General features: G+C 43.6%; 1 protein-coding gene across 5 annotated transcripts in view; it reads left to right on the top strand.

Annotated features, from left to right (window-relative positions):
- The first annotated feature begins 78 nt into the window (after window positions 1-78).
- Window positions 79-23930, top strand: part of LOC119656288 (SH3 and multiple ankyrin repeat domains protein 3) — a 561166-nt gene continuing 537314 nt past the window's right edge. For all 5 annotated transcript variants that reach the window (XM_038062721.1, XM_038062722.1, XM_038062720.1 and 2 more), the window contains exon 1: window positions 79-945. The gene's annotated coding sequence lies outside the window, so the exon portion shown is untranslated. The remainder of the gene's footprint in view (window positions 946-23930) is intronic.

Below are 23930 nucleotides of genomic sequence, written 5' to 3'. Positions count from 1 at the left end.
CGAGACTCGATTGGATGCTTTGGAAAATCAAAGAAAATCTCCAGCGGCTCTGCAGCGCGGCTGCTTCTCCAGTTGAGTTCTGTTACTTGCGGTGTCTGGAGGTGTCGTCTGTGTCACCTGTCCGTTCGAAGGGAAACTTGTTTTCCTCCAATTTGCATTCCCATTCCATCCCAGAGTGGTCCAGTGCGGGATTCAGTTGCAGTTTCCTTTCTTTGTCGTCTTCTTTGGATATTCCGGGATTCCTCGCTTCCGGCCGGACAGGGAAGTGGATCGCCCTCGCGGGTGTGTGGGAACGGCGCTGCTTGCGGCCTGGAGTGCGGGTTCCTGTGTGGCTTTGGACGCGAGGGTTTTTCGCGGATCTCGCCTTGGGGCGTCGTGAGCCGGGCGGTCCTGGCGAGTGAGAGTGCGGGTGACTGGGCGACGAGTGGACCGGGACAAGTGCGCCGCCGAGGACGCGGTTTCGCTGTTTTTGTTGTCGCGGCGCCGAGTGCGTGGCGGCCGCTTGCAATTTCGTTGCAGTTGCACCCGGTGCAGTTGTGCAGTTTTCGCGGCGTGGCGCGGCTGTGATTTGCGACAGTGGAGGAACGGGCACCGCCAGGCAAACCGGTTCGCCGTCCTCAGATTTTTCGATTCGTGGATTTTGTGTTGTTCTCGTTGTTTTGGTGTCGTTTTGTGTCGCTGAACCAAATCGCGGGTCCAGGCTCCGCGACCGGCCGCCGTTCCGTTTGTTGAATTGTTTTTGTCCGTCGAGTGACTTCTGTTGCAACACCCCCAGTGCGGCTTGGTGCAGTGCAGTGTGTTGTGCAAAGAAGGAAAAGGAAAATTGTTTGGTGTGAAAATTCCAGCGCGCACTCGAGTCCAGCGAGAACCAAGTGGAGCAGCCGAGACAGTTGTCGGATACTCGCAGCCTTTTTGGATAGCAGCGCAGCAGGTCGAGGACTAAAGGTTGGTATCGCGGCACTTTATCGCCTTTGCCTTTGTTCCGCGGCAGCATCCCGGACCGACTGCGGCCCCACAGGGCATAAGTCATCGCTCATCTCATCTGATCGAATCAATCGATAAAGCAACGAGTCCTCTCGCCGCCGGAGGTTGGGGTTGTTTTGCTCTGCGGGGGTGGCGTCCGCCCACCCATTCCACCTCGTCAAAGACCACCCGCCCAAGGAGTCTGTTTTCTTTCTCCTGGCCTGCGACGCGGTGGCTGTGGCGAAGGATTCGTCTTTGCAGGCGTCCTTGTCCTTTCGTAGGGGCTTTGCGGTGTCGTTGTCGGATTTTGTTGTTCCTGCTCGGCTGAAGGACGTTCGCGAGGACGACGGGCGGCGGCGGCGGTTCTTCTGTAAGGGATTTTCCATCTGGTTACAGTTTAGGGCGTATTGAGGGAAATTTTTTCCTACCCAAGAGGACGGGAGCCTTCGGTACCGTTGTACATTCTTGGGTTTGATTACTCAACAAATCGAGCGCAGGAAGGAAGAATTGAATCGAGGATGCTTTTTTTCTACCGAGATGGGGTAGCTTTAAATTGGAGGAAGACGTGTGTGGTGAAGCTAATCGTCTTTAGGATCTTCTTTACAGAAATCTGGAATATTTAACAACTTTGCCGACTTCAAGCTGGTCTTTACGGGGGAAATGGGTAGAAGAAGTAGCTGCCGAGTCTGCTGTTGCTAGGATATCTACGTAATGCCACCACAACTGTGATGTCACTTCAGAGAATTGACTTCAGAAAAATCCATCAAGCTTGGCTATCACAGTAAAGTAGGCGGACCGAGCGATTGGTGTCATAATTGAACCCACGTCGCGGGTTCGAATCCTGGTTGTGTAATGGATGTTTGTATTTGTCTTCGTGCTTGTCCTCTGCTGTAGGCTTATGACTTACACAGCGTTAAGTGTGATAATAATGAAACTGGGAAGCACGGTCTATTAAAAATGAAATAGAAAGGGAGGAAAGATAGAAGAAAAGCACTTCCACCTTAAGGATGCAGTGCAATTTGCGATTTTATTGCTTTGAGGACTCATGTTGTGGCGCATTTTCGAATAAATTGCAGTTCTGTGTGAAGATAATGTTCCGAAGTATCTATTGAGCACTTTACACGTTATACAATGAGCATAGATGTTGCGGGTGTCCAGAAACGGTATCCGGATTGATATCGATCAATCATGGGATAAGGTCAATCTCAAAAACAGAAAAAGTATCGAAAGTAGACAATGCAGGACCTTCAGCAACTCCTCCAACTCCACTGAAGTGCCCAGCGACACGGAGGAGTCAGAAATGTAGGGGATCCTTTTGCAGACTGACTAGCGGATTGTTAACTTTTGTTACTTTTTTAGTTCTTGAGATAGTTTTTCTCTCGTGATTGATCGTAACCAACATCTACGTTCATTACATGGTACCCAAGATGAGGCCAAACATCCATTAGATTTCGCAACAATGAACCTGTCAAAATTAGCCTATTCTGGTATAAAACCCCATTATTAAAGTGGATTCAATGTCTGTCTGCCCTTTTTTCGGCGTTGTAAGGTGGAAAGGCTCAAAGCCTATTGCTGGCTCCTGCCATGCAGTTATGTGAGACTTCTACTCACTACAACCACTCTTTCCTCGTTCCACCCTCCCCACGGAACTCCTGTAAAGTATTGCCTCGCGGGGCTGGATCAATTTTTAATTGCAGCTCATTATAGTTATTTCCTTTTCTTGTTTTCTTCGTAGTTCTTCCTGTTTGAACTGATGATGAATAGCTTTTAGTTCTTTTATAACCTGATTCCAAGCATCCATTGACTCCAGCATGAACTCCGTAATATTTTCGGAAGTTAAGTGCCTGCTTGCGGTCCATGGGGAACATCCCTGCTAGTTCATATGCTGCGTTTGCTGATGTTGTCCGATGTGCACTGCATACCCGGAGTGCACTCAGCCGATACGCCATTCCTAGTTTTCTGCAGTTTACTTTGATATCCAGAACAGTTGCCCAAACTGGAACTGCGTAGAGTAGCACGGAGCTGACCACCCTAGAAATCAGAAGACGTGGACTTTGTCTTGACCCACCAAGAGATCGTTGCAGCGATGGAAGACGCTTTAGTTGCAACACACTCGAATGTGTTTTTTGAAGTTGAGCCTTCTGTCAATCATTACTCCCAAGTATTTAAGTGATCATCATCATCATCGCAACAACCGGTATCCGGTCTAAGCCTGCCTTAATAAGGAACTCTAGACATCCCAATTTCCCGCCGAGGGCCACCAATTCGATATCCCTAAAAGCTGTCTGGCGTCCTGATCAACGCCATCGTTCCATCTCAGGCAGGGAGGGTTTGCCTCGTCTTCTTTTTCTTTTTCTACCATACATATTGCCCTTATAGACTTTTCGGACTGGATCATCCTCATCCATACGGATTAAGTGACCCGCCCACCGTAACTTATTGAGTCGGATTTTATCCACAACCTGACGGTCATGGTATCGCTCATAGATTTTGCCGTTATGTGAGCTACGGAATCGTCCATCCTCATGTAGGGACCAAAAATTCTTCGGAGGATTCTTCTTTCGAACGCGGCTAAGAGTTCGCAATTTTTCCTACTAAGAACCCAAGTCCCCGAGGAATGCATGAGGACTGGCAAGATCATTGCCTTGTACAGTAAGAGCTTTGACCCTATGGTGAGACGTTTCGAGCGAAACAGTTTTTGTAAGCTGAAATAGGCTCTGTTGGCTGCCAACAACCTTGTGCGGATAACATCGGCGTAGCTGTTATCGGTTGTGATTTTCGACCCTAGATAGGAGAAGTTATCAACGGTCTCAAAGTTCCTCCTATCTTTATTCTTCCCGTTTGACCAGTGCGGTTTGATGTTGGTTGGTTGGTGCTGACGTTGCCATCAGATACTTTGTTTTGCTTTCATTGATGTGCAGCCCAAGATCTCGCGCCGCCTGCTCGGTCTGGATGAAGGCAGTTTGTACGTCTCGGGTGGTTCTTCCCATGATGTCGATATCGTCAGCATAGGTCAGTAGTTGGGTGGACTTAAAGAGGATTGTACCTCTTGCACTTACCTCAGCATCACGGATCACTTTCTCGAGGGCCAGGTTAAAGAGGACGCCTGATAGGGCATCCCCTTGTCGTAGACCGTTGTTGATGTCGAATGGTCTTGAGAGTGATCCTCTTGCTTTTATCTGGCCTAGCACATTGGTCAGGGTCAGCTTAGTCAGTTTTATCAATTTCGCCGGGATACCGACTTCTCTCATGGCCGTGTACAGTTTTACCCTGGCTACGCTATCATAGGCGGCTTTAAAATCGATGAACAGATGGTGCAACTGTTGTCCATATTCCAACAGTCTTTCCATCGCTTGCCGCAGAGAGAAAATCTGATCTGTTGCTGATTTGCCTGGAGTGAAGCCTCTTTGGTATTGGCCAGTGATGTTCTGGGCGTATGGGGCTATCCGGCCTAGCAAGATAGCAGAGAATATCTTATAGATGGTACTCAGCAACGTGATACCTCTATAATTGCTGCACTGTGTGATATTTCCCTTTTTATGTATGAGACAATAATGCCTCGTTGCCAATCGTCAGGCATTGATTCGCTGTCCCATACCTTGAGCACAAGTTGATGAACCACTTGGTGTAACTGGTCGCCTCCACATTTAACCAATTCGGCTGTAATTCCATCGGCTCCTGGCGACTTCTGATTTTTTAGCCGATGAATTGCAAGGACTGTTTCTTTTATACTTGGTGGTGGCAGTATTTCGCTCCAATATGGCCATTCAGATTTCCCTCTTTGTCTCGGTAGGATGAGGATCGAGGTGTATAAGACTTCATCCTCCTGACTTGTTGGTAAAACTTCCGCGCCTGGTGCGGTTGCTCCCTGTACTTTTCGAGTTCACAGACCTGTTGGTTCTCCCAGGCTTCCTTTTTCCGACTGTGAAGTCGCTTCTCCGCTCGACGGAGTTCGTGATAAGTCTTTGCGCATGCACCGTTCTTTGAGAATGCAAGATTACTCGGTAGGCAGAATTTTTCCGTTCCGTAGCTAGCTTACATTCATCGTGAAACCAGCCGTTCCGACTCCTTTTGTGATTGGAGCCAAGTATGTCTGTGGCGGTATTAACAATAACGTTCTTCAGGTGGTTGTGAAGATCATTTGTTGATGCTTCGTCTCCAGGTCCTCTGTTGACTGCGGTTATTGCGGCATCGATTTCCCTGTTATAGGTGTCGCGGAGGGCTGTATTATAACAGACAGTTATAACAGACATTATTAACACTTGCTGCGTATAGGGAACATTTCTCTATTAAATAAACTAAAAGTGAAGTTTGGAGTTACATTAGACAGCACATTTGTGTAGCCTACCGTTTTAATGTCCTACTTTGGGCACCATTTACAATGTTAAAGTTGTGTTGGAATGGTCGAAAGGCTATCTCTGAGCTGAATTTTTCCAACTATATGAGCTGAAGCATTATTCGACGCTTTTCTATGCGAATTTCAGCTCTGCTTTTATAGTTAATCAAATTCAACTCAGCGATAATTTATTCTAATAGTTCTTGATCATTACAGACGCCTCATTTTCAACTTGAGGAAACGAAGCTTCCACTGCTAATACCGGCTGGTGAGCAACTAAAATGCAACTATTTAACCATCTCTTGCCTTGTCAGGCACGATATCAACGTATCATGGAAAGATGCAAAAATAGGGTCAAAATATATCAGTCTAATACAATGTTCGTTACCACTCAATTGGAATGAAAATAATTTTCGAAATCGTAAAAGAAATAAGGATTCATCATCATGGCCATTGTGACCACTAATAGCGTCACCAGTCACTATTGGTTTGAACAAACTTACGTCATCAGCCAGGGTGGTTTACATGATCACAGATAGTACTTATTAGGAAGCTGTTCTGCACAACTTTGAGCTGTTCATGGAAACATACCTTCTTTTCTTAGGTCGGTATCTCAGAATGGACTGTTTTAAATACGTAGACAACAACACTTGAAATCTTTCTAGGCAACGCAAATTTGGAAGCAATGGTTTGGAAGTGTTGAATAGGACTTATAGTTTGGAAGAACGATAAAGAAAGTGAACTCAACATTCACACTGACAGCGAAACAATTTCTGCCTTTTCAGTTTGTTGCAATCTGACATTTGCTGATCATCATGTTTTTGTGACGTGAATTCCTTTTGTCTGCGTTCGTAAATTAGAAGCAAAAAAGCGAAGAGAACATCACGACAGGTTCAAGTAGATGCTCTTTTTTTGGTTTCAGGTTCATCATGCCAAGCAATGCTAGCAGCATTATTAGCATTATTTGACACATGATCACTACCAGGATTTTTTCACACCTGAGTCGAAGTACTAGGTCAGACAGCACGCTCTATCGTAAAGATAAGTTTCCGAATAGTACGAACGTTTCAAAAGGGGTGATTTTGACAGTGACAAAGAGCGCCCCGGACAGCCAAAAAGTTTGAAGATGCCGAATTAGAGGAAGCGCTAAAAGAAAATTCATGTCAAACTTAGGAAGAGCTCACATAATTACTTGGACTTGATCGAACAACAATTTCCACGTGCTTACATGTACTTGGAAGGATCCAGAAGGAAGTGGTTGCCGTATGAGCTGATAACAAGAGATGTGGGAAGACGATTTTACATGTGTGAACAGTTGCTTGCCCGTATCGTATCGTGACTAGTGGCGAAAAATGGATTTTATACGATAATCCTAAGCGCAGAAAGTCGTGGGTAAAGACAGGAAAACCATCGACTTCCACACTCCAAGGCCGAATATTTACGCCATCAAGCTCATGTTCTATATATGGTGGGATCAGCTGTTCACTATGAACTGTCAAAACTGGAAGAGAAGATCTCAGTCGATCGCTACAAACTTCAATTAATGTATTTCGGCCAAGCATTGAAGAAAAAACGGCCACATGTTGCGAAACCGGTCAAAACATACTTGGGAAAGCTCAAATGGGGAGTTCTAGCTCACCCGCCAAACTCGCCATCCCTCTGTCCGACTTCTACCCCTCCCATCCTTCACATCGTACGACGATGTTGAAAAATGGGTGGATTTATGGATTGCATCCAAAGATGACGAGTTCTTTAGCAAAGGAATCCGTGAGCTACCCGAAAGGTGGACAAAATTTGTTGCTAGCGACAGCCAATATTTTGAATGAAATTTTTTTGATAGTCTTTCTAAAATAAAGCATCGAAGTTTGCCAAAAAAAATCCTTTAATTCACACACCTAATACGTCCATTTCTAGATGTCAGAGTGGCTATAGTAGCAATTTCGCACGCACTATAAAGAATGTCAAAGATTAAGGATTGATTGACCAAGGTGGTGCGTTGATTAACCAAGGTGATGAGTTCCTTATGCACCTTTACAAATAAGCTTTTTTCCATCAAAAAGTTGTTTTCGTCAAATTTGTGCTTTCTCTGAATATCCTTATGCTGCCTCGTCTGCAAAGAAGCCAAAGCACAAGTAAACAAAAAAAAGGAATATGAGAAATGTCAAACTTATCAGTCTGTTGGCCTCCACTAAATAATCCAAACAACAGTAAAAGAACCGGGCACATAATGTATTACTTGCAGCCAGCCCCGTCGAGAGGAGAGAAACGGAGGGCTCGGAATAAAGAATGGTTAACAAAATCAGGATAATGTTCCGATTTTGAGGGGAACTGCATAATCTTCACCCTGAGTCCGGTTTCTCCTACGTACGACCCTGCTTGTAGCTACAAAAACCCGTATACCTGAGACGGAATCCACTTCACACGCAGTAAGAGTTGTTCCTGAAGGAGCAAACCGGACCAACAAGGAATATGCGTAGGCGGTCTTTGCCACTAATCGTATCGAAGCATCCTATTGCATTGTAGTGCATCGTGGCGCTGTTCAAAACCGTTCGCTTCATCATTAATTGTCAACCCTCGACCCTATAAGTGTCTGTAATTATTAAACTGTGTGGTCTGTGGGCCATTACTCAACATGAAATGATCATCCCACCATTAGTTCTGATTATTATAAATGCTGACTAACGCGTGATAATTTACCATATGATGCTGGCCGCCGTTTGTCATAATCGAAATCATCTCCGGTGTGGTTAAATATCCCTTGTTTACCGGAAATTCCTACTTTCAGTCAGCCTAACGCAGACTTAAGAAAAAAAATTTGTATGCCTCAAAGTTTCGATGATATATCTGAAATTGCTGCTCTTATATTTGTAGTTTAGCGTTTCCTGGCACTAATGCCTAATTTAGCCACTACGAAGGATGTTCTTTCCTGGTCAGCTCAGTGATCTTTAGGCACCAGAATAAATCATAGACATATAGTACTATTGGATCCCGAGTAGTCCGGGTCCATTCTAAGGTAATTTGGATAAAGGTTCTTTTCAGGAGGCGTTAACAGATGTAGCACCATGCTATTTTCAAGAAAACTCGTTATGTGGAGATAGATAAGGCAAGGGCGGGCACGGAATGTTAGGGCTTGATGAATAAGATGAACGGGGAGACAACGATAAGGTTAGACACTAATTGATAGCTACAACAAACCTATTAGAAACCACTAGCAATAGATCGTATTATATTCCAGGAATATAATGTTATATATAACAATTTTGACGGATATATGACGTTTGCAAAATAAGTTCACAGCACGAAGAGACAACTAGCATTCCAGGTAGGTTGGTCTTGCTTTTTTTTTTGTCAGAGATAGGCCCAGACTCAACCGCAAGACTCTGGTTTATATTAAGCCAGTATAAGGACTTTTTTGGCTCCGAGATTTATGTATCAAAAATATCCCTAAAAAAGACGACTGGTGGTTTGTCTAGCACAGAAGCAACTCGTTGAACACTGCTCCACCTTTGCCCCTAGGCAAAACGTTATCGAAAGTAGCTACAGGTCGTCTTTATACATAATCCCAAACATGGTGTCCGGATTATATATGTGGGAATAGCACCTTGTTCAGACCTAAACTTGCCCGAAATAGAGTTCACATCTACTTAATGACGGACTAGAGCAATTGCGAGGAGACTTTCTCGCATTTTTTTGGCTCCCGGACTCTTCTGGAGTTATTTTTAAAAAAAATTAGGCGTTTAGTCGAAAAATAGGTGTTCATGGCCAAAAAAAAAATGGGGGAAAGTTTATCCCCAATTGATACCAGACCTGTCTTTAAAAATAACTGAAAGTACTAATAACTGTGCGAATACCATACTAACGAACGTTATATTTTCCTAGATGAAATATTCGATAATATCAGGAACTACTTGCTGTCAAAAAATCGTCCAACTATGAATTCCTAGCCAAACTGGTCAAACTTATCACATTGACATGTCACCATATCAAGTCTAACTATTAGGTGAAGCCACCTCACACATTCATTCTGTTTAACTCTGAGTCGAAACATTATGTTTCAACATCCTTGAATATCGTTCTGAAAAATGCGTTGCAGAAATCCAACTAAATGCGATAACACGTAGATCTGTAGTTGATATTTACGGCTAAGAATAAGATCTGCACATCGCTGCTGGTGTAATTCTTCTTTGGATCTTTTGACGGGCCATGGAGGGAGGCCCTTACGATAAGTACCCATAAAAATTCCTTTCTCTGGCTGCCTGTAGTTATATGGATGGATGAGTCTTTCACATGAGTGTTTGATTGGCCTGCAGTTGTTATTGAAGATACCATCAATCCTTAAATCAAGTGCCTAGAAAATTGATTGTTTCAGGATGGCAGCTGGTCTCGTTATTTCGTCACGATTTGCCCACAACATACTTTACGTCGTTTGTATTTCTTGTCAGTTCTAGATCTGTCGATAATTATAACCTTTTTTAAGGTTTTGTGTGAAACAAAACCTTATTAGAATGGTGACGGTGTCTGTCTGTCCGTCTGTCCGTCTGTCTGTCTGTCTGTCTGTCACACCCGATTTATTCGGAAACGGCTAGACCGATTGTCACGAAAATTGGTGAGAGTATGTAATCTGGTGATCCCTTTACATGCAGTAAGTGGCGCCATCTTACGTTAAGTTTAAGGGGGGCTCTCCGTACATGTGAATGGAGGGTGTAAATTTTTTTTTCACAGAATGTAGCCAAGTAGGGTATCAAATGAAAGGTCTCAACTAGTACTTTTCGAATCTGGTTCAATATTTGATATTAGATGAAACATAGGGGAGTAAGGGTTGAAAATATGACCCACAAAAAGTGTAACAGGTCTCGTTCTCAGAACCTATCCAACCGAAAAATCTGGAAAAAATCACAGTGGTGCATCTCTACGAAATCTAGGCCTCAAAATATATCCGGTTCCGATATCTGCACAAATAAAGTTAATAATAGTATATTTCCACATTTTAGAAATTTACCCGGCACCCCCCCTTATGTTCATCCCAGAAATACAAAATTTGGCATGAATGTAACGAAGAATATAATGCACAGTTTGGTCAAGTTTGAAGAAAATCCAACTATTATTAACAAAGTTATTGGGGGTGAAACTTTACAATTTTTTGTGAATTTCGTGCACTTTACAACCCGCATGACGTCATCATCACATATCAATTCGTCAATTCCACAACGAAATGAATTCTTATGAATTGGGTCGCAGACAATTATTTTGTTTTAGTTTTTTAGTTATTTGTCAACCAGACATGTGTATATGTAGGTATATAATATATGCGTGCTAATGAACTTTGCGGCTAGTGCCTAATTCAGATAGATATAAGACGTAAATCGGAAATATGGGTACGATAAATTTAGATACGTGCATATATGTGTACAGCAGGTAATAGGCAGTTTGTTTGTTTAGGGTGAGCGTGATATCTATGGCTCTAATATGTACGTATGTCTCGTAGTTTGGAAAAATATGAAGGATTATGTTGGATTTGTAGCTATATACGGACAGAGAAATGTGCGTCTCTTACATAAGATGAACACAAAACCTTTATACCCGAAGCGCGAGCTTCCGGTATTCCGACTTGTTTATTTTTGATTCCCGAAATTTTTCGACTGCCGCTTTTCTTCCTCGCCAAAAAACCTCGACACCTTTGTAGCTACATGAACACACCGCCTCCATCACTTGATTTTCGTGGAAATACTGACCTCTCAGTAAGTCTTCGATGGGATTAAAAAGACAGAAATCACAAGGTGGTAAGTCGAACCTAAAGATATAGTCTTCGAAAGATTTTTCGTTCTACGCTGCTTGATTCTCTGCTATTTAAAAAGTCGCAATAATTATGAAAACCACTTCATAAACCAAAAAGGTAAGGTACCAATGCCATAATCTTTCTTGGTTTTCACTTTCCCAATTCACTTTTAAAGGCATTTATAACTGACGCTGAGTTTCTCAACAAATTTGCTAGAGTTCTGCGCCTAAGGACCTAAAACAATTAAGATTGTCCGTTTACATTCGACACACCCTTATATATTAGGAAGTATCTTCAGTAAACTGGGTAATAAATACAGAGAGAAGGGATCACTGCTGACAAGACGATCTAGGAACGAATATTGTTCAGTAGTCAAAACTCATCAATTTTCGACATTCTGTATATTTTCTAATTATAGACGCACAACAGCTGAGTGAGAAATTAGCTTGTATTTGGTATCATAACTACAAAACTCAGTACAATTTTGCTCCTCACTCGCAACACGACAGATACAAGACGCCACAATCCATCTTCCTCCGTTTTCGTCGAACTCTATGTCTACAAAGAAATTTGAACATCATCCACTATTCTCAGCGACCAACCAAGAAAATTGATCCCTTTTTCCGCCTGAAGGTGGGTAGAAATTCAGTTTTTAAGTACCCCCATTAGAGTCGGCTAGTCGGCCCTCCCCACCCACGATCATTCTTGCTAACTAAAAACAATTATCGCTGTCGCGGTTCAACTTCTTAACATTCGAAAGTGTTTTCCACGTCCTTGCAGCTTCCCACGCTTCTCTTCTTTCATGCTTTTCCCGACGACTACCGTGAATTTTCCTCCAAAAGGAAAGTTTTCAAGCGCAGGAACAAACATTATTCAAAACTCACTTTATTCCAGCCCCCGACTTGCTCAATGTCTCGCACCTTCCATTATCTCGTCGCAAGGTGGTAATGGAAAACTTTTATATTAACCCACAACGGTAAGAAAAATGGAGAATAATTCTTGGAGGAATTTACGGTTTTCGTCAATTGCGATAGGGAAAAGTTCTCTGTCTTTCCCCGGGGGTGGTGTGTGTATGTCGGGAAAGTGGTAGTTATTCCGATACGGTGCGACGTCATGTCATCTAGAGGTCATTCAATGTTTGCCGCGGTCGAGGGTGGTTGTGGTGCTTTGCAGGGATGATGGGTTTTGAATGGTATGTAAACAATGGCGGGAGCTGGGGAAGGAAGGACCATATGCTAGGGAAATACAGAGAAGTTTTATAAACAAAATAATGAAAGCATTGAAAACATCTGTGCGTGTAGGACGAAAGTTTGTTTTCTACGCATGAAGGAAATTCGGCTGAAGGGGAGGGGATAGTGTTTGGATGACATTTTGAAACTGTGTGGATATGGGTTTCAGTTTAGGATCCTTTTATATAATTTGTTTGTCAGGTTTGAATATTTTATATAATTTTGTTTATTTGGGTCCAGATTGGAAAAGTTTTTAAGGCAAAGTGGTTTCGTAAGTAGTTCAGGAAGTTTCAGTCCCAGATTCAATATTATTCTCAATCATCAATATTTCCAGGTACAGATTGGTCCGTCACCGGGCTGTATTGCAGAATCACAATTCCTGAGACCAAAAGAATGTTACAAAATTTTGCAGCTTGGTTCCCTAGATTCTTGTTCAGTTTCTCCTTTTGAAGACCTGCTTATTGTGCTAATTTAAAAAGTAAATTCACAGAATAGTGACTTCGACGTTAGCGTTACTAATGGAAGTCGCTAAGATTCGAGATAGTGCAGGATCTTAAATATGCTCAAATTATCTTCTGCATGTCTAAGGAAATTCCTGTGATCTATCCCAGCACCTGTGTCCATCGTAAAATTACCTCAAAAAATCAATATTTTTAATAATCTACGTTCCATCATTTCCGGCAAACATTTCCTTTATTTCATAGGGTGGTTTAGCGATGTGTCCATTTTGTGGACCTTATAAGGAATTCCTTGAAGTCCTTCACAAGCGCCGTAGAGACTCCACGGCGGATTCAAGAGTTTGCAATAGATAAAGTCGCGGACAAAGGGTAGTATAGGTTCCAGGACGAAACGTGGATTGGTACCCACGATAGAGCATAAAACCTGGGAAACGCCTCCTGAACCAACACCAACAGCTCTACTACCAAACCCTATCTCCACCTCGACGTGGTGACTGCTGGGAGCTTTTTCTTAACGAAAAGCTGCAGACGGAAAAGAATAAAGGCGAGTCTCCTACGCCTAAAAACGGGACAAATTATATCAATTGGTCTTCCCGGTTGGGGGTTGAGTAGGGCTGACAACCCTACACAGAAAACCGAAGTTACGAAGCCACAGCAGGAGCCTCGGACTGGACGGATAATACAACGACGAACCCGGAAACGACAAAGGAATAACATTTTGCGCATTTTCTCATGGAACATGTGCTCCCTGTACAGCGATGAAGCTGATGAGCAGCTAGCCGATACCCTGTTCCAATATAGGGCTGATGTGACAGCGTTCCAGGAGATATGTTGGGCAGGGACCGGAGAAGAGTCACTACACTATATAATATAGCGGCCATCCAGTAAAGCATGTGCTCGGAGTAGATTTCTTAGCCAGCCAAAAAATGAAACCTGCTATTATCGGCCTCGAAACCATAAGCGAACGGCTATGCACTCTGCGTTTGCGAGGCAAATTTAGAAATATAAGCCTCATTAATGTTCACGCCCCTACAGAGGAGACTGCAGACTGATATCAATCATACTTGGAGATTTCAACAGTCAAGTAAGGACGGAGCCCGTATTCAGGCGATACGTCGGCTCCCATACCTTATATAGGGATACCAATGATAATATTATAGACTGCGGATTATTCAGCTAGCAGTATCGCATGAAATAGTTGTTGGAAGCACCTGGTTTGCGCGAAAAGCGGCCCGGGCCTCTCCAGACGGGACCACTTTCAACCAAATTGAACGCCGCCACCTCTCAGGTTAAATATGGAGGTGATCAATTACACCAAATGGTTCACCAACTTGTGCTCAAGGTGTGGGACAGCGAATCAAAGCCTAAAGACTGGCAAAGAGGCATTATCTGTCTCATACATAGTGCAGGAATTATATGCTAGGCCGGATAGCCCCATGCGCCCAGAACATCATTGGCCCATACCAAAGAGGCTTCACTCCAAACAAATCAGCAACAGATCAGGTTTTCTCTCTGCGGCAAGCGATGAAAAAACTGTTGGAATATGGACATCAGTTGCACCATCTCTTCATCGACTTTAAAACCGCATATGATAGCATAGCCAGGGTAAAACTGTACACGGCCATGAGAGATATCCCGACGAAATTGATAATACTGACTAGGCCGACCCTGATTAATGTGCTAGGTCAGATAAAAGCAGCAGGATCACTCTCAAGACCATTCGACATCAATAACGGTCTACGACAAGGAGATGCCCTATCACGCATCTCTGTAACCTGGCCCTCGACAAAGTGATCCGTGATGCTGAGGTAAATGCAAGAGGTACGATCCTCTTTAAGTCCACCCAACTACTGGCCTGTGCTGACGATATCGGCATCATGGGAAGAGCGACCCGAGATGTACAAACTGCCTTCATCCAAATCGAGCAGGATATTAGGGCGAGATCTTAGGCTGCACATCAATGAAAGCAAGACAAAAAATATATGGTGGCAACGACAGCACCAAAAACTACCCAACCAACAACATCAAACCGCACTGGTCAAACGGGAAGAATAAAGATAAGAAATTACAACTTTGAGACCGTTGATAATTTCTCCTATCTAGGGTCGAAAATCACAACCGATAACAGCTACGATTATGAAATCCGCGCACGGTTGTTGTCAGCCAACAGAGCCTATTTCAGCTTACAAAAACTGTTCCACTCGAAACGTCTCATCATAGGATCAAAGCTCTTAATGTACAAGACAATGATCTTGCCAGTCCTCATGTATTCCTCAGAGACTTGGGTTCTTAGCAAGAAAAATTGGGAACCCTTGGCCGCGTTCGAGAGAAAAATCGTCCGAAGAATTTTTGGCCCCCTACTTGAGAATGGACGATTCCGTAGCCTACATAACGACGAAATCTATGAGCGATACCTTGACCGTCAGGTTGTGGATAGAATCCGGCTCAATAGGTTACGGTGGGCGGGTTACTTAATCCGTATGGATGAGGATGACCCAGCCCGGAAAGTCTATGGGAGAAAAAGAAGACGAGGCAGACCCTGTCTGAGATTGAGCGTTGGCGTAATTCAGGACACCAGAAAACTTTTAGGGATATCGAATTGCTGAACCTCGACGCAAAACTGGGGTGTCTGGAGTTCCTTATTAAGGCAGGCCTAGACCGCATACCGGTTGTTGCGCCGCTGATGATGATGATAGAGGTAAACAAAAGGTCAGTTGCGATTAACCTGATCGACGTCAAACGAACAATCTCTTCTGGATGTACGTAACAAGCGAGACGTTAACATCGGCCTTGAAAAGGATCATCATCTCCTGACCGCTTGCCTTCGATTGCGTGTTGCATCCGCCGCTTCTCACAGATTTGGGGCACTGCAACCGCCCAATTTTAACATTGACTGCTTATATCATCTAGTTGTTGCCTGGCGGTGAGAGAACTGTATTGCTGATCGGGCGGCAGATACCTTCAATAATCTGTCTGCGACTATTGGATGAGCACTCATCACTCAGAACAGTTACTCATCGTCGTCGACCATATGTCGAAGGGGCGTCATAAGATGTGGCTGTCTGCGGAATTATATAAGCGGATGAATAAACGTAAGTGATTGAAAGTTGTATTGATCGCTGCGAGTAGTGTGGCGCATGAAGCGCTCGGGCTCTAATACCATTCGAAATCCCGGTAGATTTAGCATAGTATTCGCCTTGACAGAAAGAAATTGCCACAGGTAAACATGATTTTAGGAGTGTATTCCGCATCGCCACAGAACTTGCTTGTGGCCATAAATCGTTCGTCCCTCACAGGACGGACATTAATGATCAAGTCGTTATGCATGATAATGAGCAGCTGAAGAAGTAGAAGAAACACTTCACCGCGGTTCTCAAACGTATGACATCTGATGAAGTACCACCTCTTGTGGATGAAAGGGCTTGTCATCGCAACATGCGGATACGGATTGCTCCTTCAAATAGAAGTAAAGTCATGTCGACCAGCAATGTGCAGTAAATTCGATGGGGTTGATCGTCTACCCTCAAAGCTATTTATCGCTCATCCTGGAAAGTCTCTAAATATGCTACTTCGACTCATATGAAAATCCTTGCAATCCCAGATAATTCGCTTAGAATGGAAGAACGGGATGACTGTTGGGATTTTAAAGACGGTCACCCGTTTTGAGTGTAAAAATTTGGGGGTATGTCTGTGTACTCCCTGCCGCCGCAGAGATAATAACCTGGAACGTATCAAAGAACATTTCGAAACCTTCATCGACAGAGAGTAGGCTAGTTTCTGCTCCGAATCCTCACGGATTGAGCACATCAACATCTTACGGATCATTCTGAAAAGTGCGGCGAGTTTAGATCCTCGCTTCACCTGTTCCTCATCGATTTCGAGAAAGCTTTGGATAGTCTGAGCAGGGAGTGTATCTGGAAGGTTCTTAGCAGGAGGAGAATTCCGCTATTATCAGCGCGACATATGATGGCGAAAAATGTAATTTGCTGCACCGGGGTAAAATTTCAAAAGATTTTGAGGTTCAAAGCGGAGTCCGTCAGGGTTGCATCTTGACACCGATATTACTTATTCTTGTTATCGGTGACGTTCTTTATGCTGCCTTCTCCGTTGGACGTGAAAGACGTCATTGGACGATGATTAATTTCTACAAATACCTCGACTACGCTGATAACGTCTGTTTATTCTCTCACTGGATCATAGGCCTTGGCCAGATAACTTTGGATTCGGAGACAGAGCCAAGTAGAGTTGGACTGAAGATAAACACCAACAAAACCAAGGCTCTGAGTCTGATGGCATTATAGAGCAGAGCGTGGGAGGCGTTGGTCAATGTGTGTACCTGAATATAAGGTGCCGATTGTCGCACTGAACTTGATGTAGTTCGACGCATTAACAACGCTAGATCCGCCTTTGCTGCTTTGTGTAAAATATAGAAATGCAGTTATTTCAACACCAATAAGTAGCAAGTTTACTCTGTTCAGGGCTAATGTTCTTTCTGTGTTGTTATGTGGCAGTTGCGTATGGGAAGTTCCCACCACTGTTACTCAAAGACTCCATGTGTTCGTCGGTACTTGCCTGCGGTGTGGCCCCAGGGTCCGTTGGCCTAATACAATTTCGAAGGATGAACTTCGTTGGCGTACAGGCTAGTTATCCGTGGACGTGTTGATGGCCGAGAAGTGGTTCGTCCTAGGAAGATGCGGGGCAGAACAGTAGAGAAGGAGTAGAGGGAGTTGAAGCGCATTCCAGCAAACCGTGAACGACGGCGGGTAAGTGTGTTTCACACATTACTCCCCATTAAGGGCTGAATTGCATCCATATAGGGTCACTACGGGATGATAGAAATTGAATAGTCCTGAAACTCTTGTCATACAGAATTTGAGGAGCACAGATACATACTTGGATAGGGCATCATCAACACAGTCGCCTCGGGCATGAGATGGAGAACAAAACGCTGTTACCCAGCAACTAGAATCATTGGACCGTCAACTTTTCAGATTAAACCGCCTCGAGCAAAGACAACATGCCCCCTATTGGTTTTTTTTTTGGGAGTAGGGTAGGTGAATGCGTTTACGCACAGAGTGTGCGTGCAACAGCACGCTGGCGGACTACCAACTAAACACCTCCCTGTCATCAGAGAACTAGCCTGGAACCGTTAGACACAGTACTTCGGGCTAGCCCCCCCGCTCTCCCGGCTTTGGGAGCCTTCAAGTCAGGGAATTCCTTTCACCAACGGGAGGGGAGGAAGGGAGTTGTTGTTAGTTCAGGGAACCCCTTACCGTTCGATCCCTCCGCCGGTCGATTTCAATCTTCTTCGCAATAAGAAGAGCACGAACATAATGCGCAATACGATTCCAGCTGCCAGCGCTCTTCAGCATCTCTCTGACAATGTTGTCTGGAGAGAGCTCCCCTCTGTATGCATAAAGCTGCTGGCGGAGACCGTCCCACCTCTCTCGTGTTCAGCGTCATCCGCCACTCCATTGCAGAACACACAATCAGGAGATCGCGCCTTCCCAATCCTGTGCAGGTAAGACTGAAAACCTTCATGCCCACTTAGAAGTTGGGTAAGGAAGTAATCAATCTCACCGTGCGTTCTGTTCATCCATGGGTCTAATTTGTCGATGAGTCGCGCAGTCCACTTGCCCCTTGGCTCATTTTGCCAAGAAAGTTGCCACTCGCTAAGGGTGCGTTGACGTTCTTCACGGGCAATCACTTCTCTTAAGTTTTCGCCCTTACGGCGATAGATAGCTTTGCGCTCCTTGGCAAGGAGGGCAACGGGGATCACTCCCGCAATCACCATCACAGTCGGTTCGGAGACGGTGCGATAAGCAGACGCCATTCGCAAAGCTCCTCGCCTCAGCACTTTTACGATGCACCTCCTTGTCAAGGGCATCAGCCCATACCTCCGCACCATAGAGAAGAACGGACTGCGTTGTTCCCATGAGGAGGCGTTTACTAGTTGATATAGGGCCCCCAACATTCGCCATTAGCCGACACACGGCCGCGACTCCAGCTGCAGCCCTGTCCCCTGCTGCTTTGATTTGCTCGAAGAAGCTCATCCTCGAGTCGAGCATTAAACCAAGGTATTTAATCGCTGGTTTTGATTCTATAGTCAACTCGCCGATCGATATGGGACGCAGGGTCGGGATTCTCCTTCTGGTCAGGATGACTACTTCGGTTTTTTCCAGCGCAAGGTTGAAACCGTGAGCAATCATCCATCCGCTTACCCGTCGTATCAATATGCCAAGTTTGCTTTGCGCCTGTTCAACAGTGCGTCCGACAACAAGTGCCGGAACGTCGTCTGCATAACCGACCAGGCACGACTCTTCGGGCATATCGAGTCTCAGCAGACTATCGTAGGAAGCGTTCCAGAGGTCCGGCCCTAGGATGGATCCCTGTGCCCTGTGGCCCTCTAGCGTCTCATAGAGCAGGGAGCGGTCTTTCAGATAACCCCCTATTGGTTAAAAACAACAAAACTGAAAACTTCCACTCCGAAGGGATAGCTCCTGACTGGCACTACTCGTGAAGTCTGGTTAATCGGCGCTCTCATGATGAACTTTTTTACTCACAAAAAGTTGCCTCCAAGACGTGGTAAATAATATTCCCTATGTATATTTCAAAGAAATAATTTTCAGAGGCAAACACCGACATAGAAAATGTTTCTGGTTTAAATTCGAAGTACAGACTGAAGCTCTTCCCCGCCATTTAATAAAAACCCACTTGGCCGCTTCATGGTATCACGACTGACGCTCATTTGATTCGGTCCCAATTTAGCATGAAATTCCTTTTGGACGATTAAAAGCATTAAGAAACCGCACGAATCCAATCAAAATTATATAGGCGATTCGCTGAGGTTGTTAAGGTACCAGCAAAGATGTTTCCCTCTGATTGCAACCGTTGTTTCAAGTATTGCTGTAGACAGCAATGCAAACAAGTTTCAAGTCAACAATTGTTCCAAACGGCAGAGGCGAGCTAATCTGCGCAAAATTTTTCAATAAAGAAACTGTTGAGCGAAAAGTGGTAACATTTTAATTAGTTTGAGTGATATTTCGATGTTTTTCTAACTAGGCTAACTCGACGACTACGGTGCCATGGAAAGTGAACCTCCAGGCACTTTGCAAACAAGTTTCCGAAAGATGTTTCGCTATTAATCACGGCCCCTGGTAATTTGGCTCCGAGATTTATTAGCGTAGTTTAAAAATTTCAATTTTTCACAGTGGCAAAAACCTACAAAGCTATCGCTATCTCATGATCATGGTCGTCGACCGGTCATACGCCACCGCCAACAGCCAGCGTCATTATCGAAATTCGTTGATCTTGAAGATTGACTAGGAAAACAACTTGACTACAAACATTGGACCAACATCACAGCTACGGTGGTACAACAACCACACCAACAATGAACAACAAACAATCACAAAAACGGTTATCATAAAACAAGGTTATGACTGCCAAAAACCATACTAAGGCCACCATTCGTCAACCTGCTCCGGTATGTACTACCTGCAACGTGGTGCAATCGTAGCTTCCCGGTTTCGGTTTTTCGGCCCGTGATCACTTGTTTATACCAGCGCCGCTCCTACCTCCGAAAATGAAGAAGTCACCTGGAACCGAATGAATTTCGAAGCTAATTACCGTCCGGAGGTGAGAGCTCTCAGGTAAATTCCATCTTGAGCCACTCAACCTGTAGAGCATGGCAAGTTCTTAGCCAGAGGTGGAAAGGAAAACGCAACTCTTCGAATCGTAAAAATGATCATGGAATGCATGAATGATCGTTTAGGCTTGAAAAAAATGAGAAAAAATTACGATGAGAGTTAAATTGCATTCTTTTGATGACGAGGGACCTAATAAAGACGAATTACTTGTCTGAGCTCTTACCTAATACGGGGTATTTACCTGTTATTGTTGTGGCGATCGGGTGTCGTTTTTTACCGGAATTGTGATGAAATTTTTCCATGCTATGTTGTAGGTGAGGCATCACGGGGATTTCCATGGATTTTGAAGGATAGAGGAGGGAATGTGTTATGCTCTTTTCTAAAGAATACGATGATGCACTGATTACCTCATTTTTACTTTCAAATCAATCTCCTCTTTGAAGTTTTGCGTGTTTTCATGTTAAAATTGTCGGTAACTGTTGGATTTCTCCAAGAATCTTTCGACTCTCACAAAGCATTGTTATCAAAGCGATCTAGTTTCGTAGCCAACAAAACTGGGCAATTGCCTTTTTGTCACTATGATTTCTTTAAATACTGATTGGTCTTTTCATTTATAAATTACTCAGCGACTTAAAAACACATTTGCGTAAATTACGATTGTTTTTCTATCTTCCTATCAAACAGAAGCTGGACCGTCCATTGAAAAAAACTTTTGAATCTTAGATCAATTACTTGCCGCTTCGTTTAATGGATAAATAGTGTGGAACCAGTTGGCCTTCAGTCAATTTTTTTCCTTTTATGCTCAAACAAGTGCCTTTGCCTTTTTCATTTGCATTACAATTCGAGTCGATTATTTGAGCAAGATAAGACGATTGTTTGGAAAACTATTCTGATGTAGTCACGTTGAAACAGTGAATTCAAGTGGTCTATATTTGACTCAGTACTCAGCGTTTTTATGACGCAATTAATTTTTCATTTTCATAAAACTTAGTGAATACGATTAGTCTCTCGCTGTCAAAAGACCTCGGGACTGAAATTCCAGCCGTTACATGTTATATTATCCTCGACACACAGCCATACATGTAGACCAATATCTAACTAAAATATCTGCGAGAATAACCGCAACCTTTATCAAATGCATACAGTCGTCGAAATGGTACTAAACAGTAGCTTTCAGAGGACTCACACTTAGTGCAAGTGGTCATGGCAATACTGCCATGAACGTAAAACCAAGAAGACACAAGTAGAAAAAATATTCTTTGTAGAAAAGGGTATGACCACAATTTTTACGGCTACCTCTTACGCTGAAGCTACAAGAGCGGATAGGGTTGATGACATTGAGGAAACTCCTACTGGACCTAGATAAAGTATGCCACAGAATTCGAATCTAAGCTTTTTTATGAAAAACTTCACAATGATGACATTTGTACATCCCTCAGGTGCGTTGTGTATGTATGTGCGGCTATTCGTTTCAATGTGATGCTGATATTTTATCTACTAAGTAAATTAAAACTTTGTTAGTGATGGTGGAATTTTCACCAAACTTTTCAGAATGATGCTCCATATTATGGCCTATATTATTGCAGTTCTGGGATATACTTTAGAAAGGTTTGCAGTAAACTTATAAAGAGTAACATACATATATACTATTCTTCTTTTTCTTAAGTCTTTGTCCCGCTAATTTTGTTCGGGCATAGGCCTTATCTCGAAAGGCTCTAAAATCACAATCTAACGTATCAAGCCATCCTTGTTTCGGCTGACTGTTTGGTCGTTTTCCTTTGACTTCGATGTGTAGAACAATCTTAGCAAGTGAGTTTCCGTTAGCGCGGAGTGTGACCACTGGTAACGATATGATATGACAATTTTGATAACAATCACTGAGAAGGGCACGACAGAATATTGGGAAGGAGTACATATTCGAGATACTATTATTAACTCATGTCTGGCGTAGTTAAATGTCTCCGTTTGATGATCTTTGTAATGAACCTCTCGAGTATCAGGGATCACTTTCTCTACATTCTGGTTGGCTTTCTTGTAAATTTGCCAATTGTTCAGTGTTTTATCGACGAGAAACTTCTGGGAGCCGTTTTTTTCTCGCTGAACTTTATTTGACATTGTTGTTCTAAAGACAAGTATCGCAGTTGATAAATCGCTTACCAGACTAGGCAGCTTTGTAGATTGCATTTTTAGCTTAATTCTACGTTTCTTCGATATTCGCGATGGTCGGCAAAAGCAAAAGACATTTTTCTTATGAAATTGCCACTATTTAATTTGTGGCGGACGAGTGCGTTACCCACCCTGTTTTACCGATGGCTTGATTCGCAAGACAGCAATCAACGGCCTTTATTTTTTTGCGATGGTTTCAGCTTTGTCCGCATCTTATGAGGACATCGTTGTTTTCGGATTTTCGTTTTACTGCTCCCACTATAAAATGGACGAAGATGAAATGATCGTTTGACAAACCATGTATTGGCAAATACAACGCCTTGAGTATCTGCAAAATCAGCTATAGGTTCGCCAACCTCATTGCGTGCTCTAAATCCTTTCTCCCGTAACACCTGTTACTGTCTACCTTTCTACTCACTTGACTATAAGGATCGCCCGCAATGATGATAGAGTCATCAGTAGGCACGTAACAGGTCTTTGTGACAATTTTTCTCATTATCAGGTCGATTTGTCTCCGGTGCGTATGTCGTCAAGAAATGGATCGTGCGATCAGCTGCTATTATATTAGTTCCATGAGCCGGTGATCAAATCGCTTGACTTCCTTAATCATCATCATCGGTTTTGTGCTGAAATCCGCCTAAAAGCTGTCTAGTGTCCTGGCCTATGCTACCGCTCCATCTCAGGCAGGGTCTACCAGGCTTTCTTTTTCCAGTTAGTGGGGGAGAAGCTACAGCTTCTGAGCATTCAAGCCGTGTTGGCCCATTGTACTCACCTACTGCTCTAGTAGACTTTCCAGGCTGGATCATCCTGCCCCATACGGATTAACTGACCCTCCCATCGTAATCTACTGACCCCGATTTTATCCACAACCAGACGGTCGTGGTATCGCTCATAAATTTCATCGTTGTTGAGGCTACGGAATCTTTCATGTTTATATAGTGAGCCAGAAATTCTTCGGAGGATTCTTCTCTTGAACGCGGCGAAGTGTTCGCAATTTTTCTTGCTAAAAACCCAGGTCTCGGAGGAATACATAAGAGGCAAGATTATTGTCTTGTACAGTAAAAGCTCTGACCGTAAGCTTCGTAAGCTAAAGTAGGCTCTGTTGATGCGCGGATTTCATTATCATAGATGTTATCGATTCTGATCTTCGACCCTAGATAAGAGAAATTATCAACGGTCTCAAAGTTGTAGTCTCCTATCTTTATTGTTCTCGTTTGATCGATGCGATTCGATGTTGCTGGTTCTTTAATTTTTGGTGCTGACGTTGCCACCATGTACTTCGTTTTACCTCCATTAATGTGGAGCTCAAGATGTCGCTCCGCCTGCTCGATCAATTTTTCCAGAACCAGGTTA

The sequence above is a fragment of the Hermetia illucens genome, chromosome 4 (genome assembly GCF_905115235.1).
Source record: "Hermetia illucens chromosome 4, iHerIll2.2.curated.20191125, whole genome shotgun sequence".
NCBI lineage: Eukaryota > Metazoa > Arthropoda > Insecta > Diptera > Stratiomyidae > Hermetia > Hermetia illucens.
Note: the sequence above shows the minus strand (reverse complement) of the source record. Positions and strands in the feature narration are given on the sequence as shown.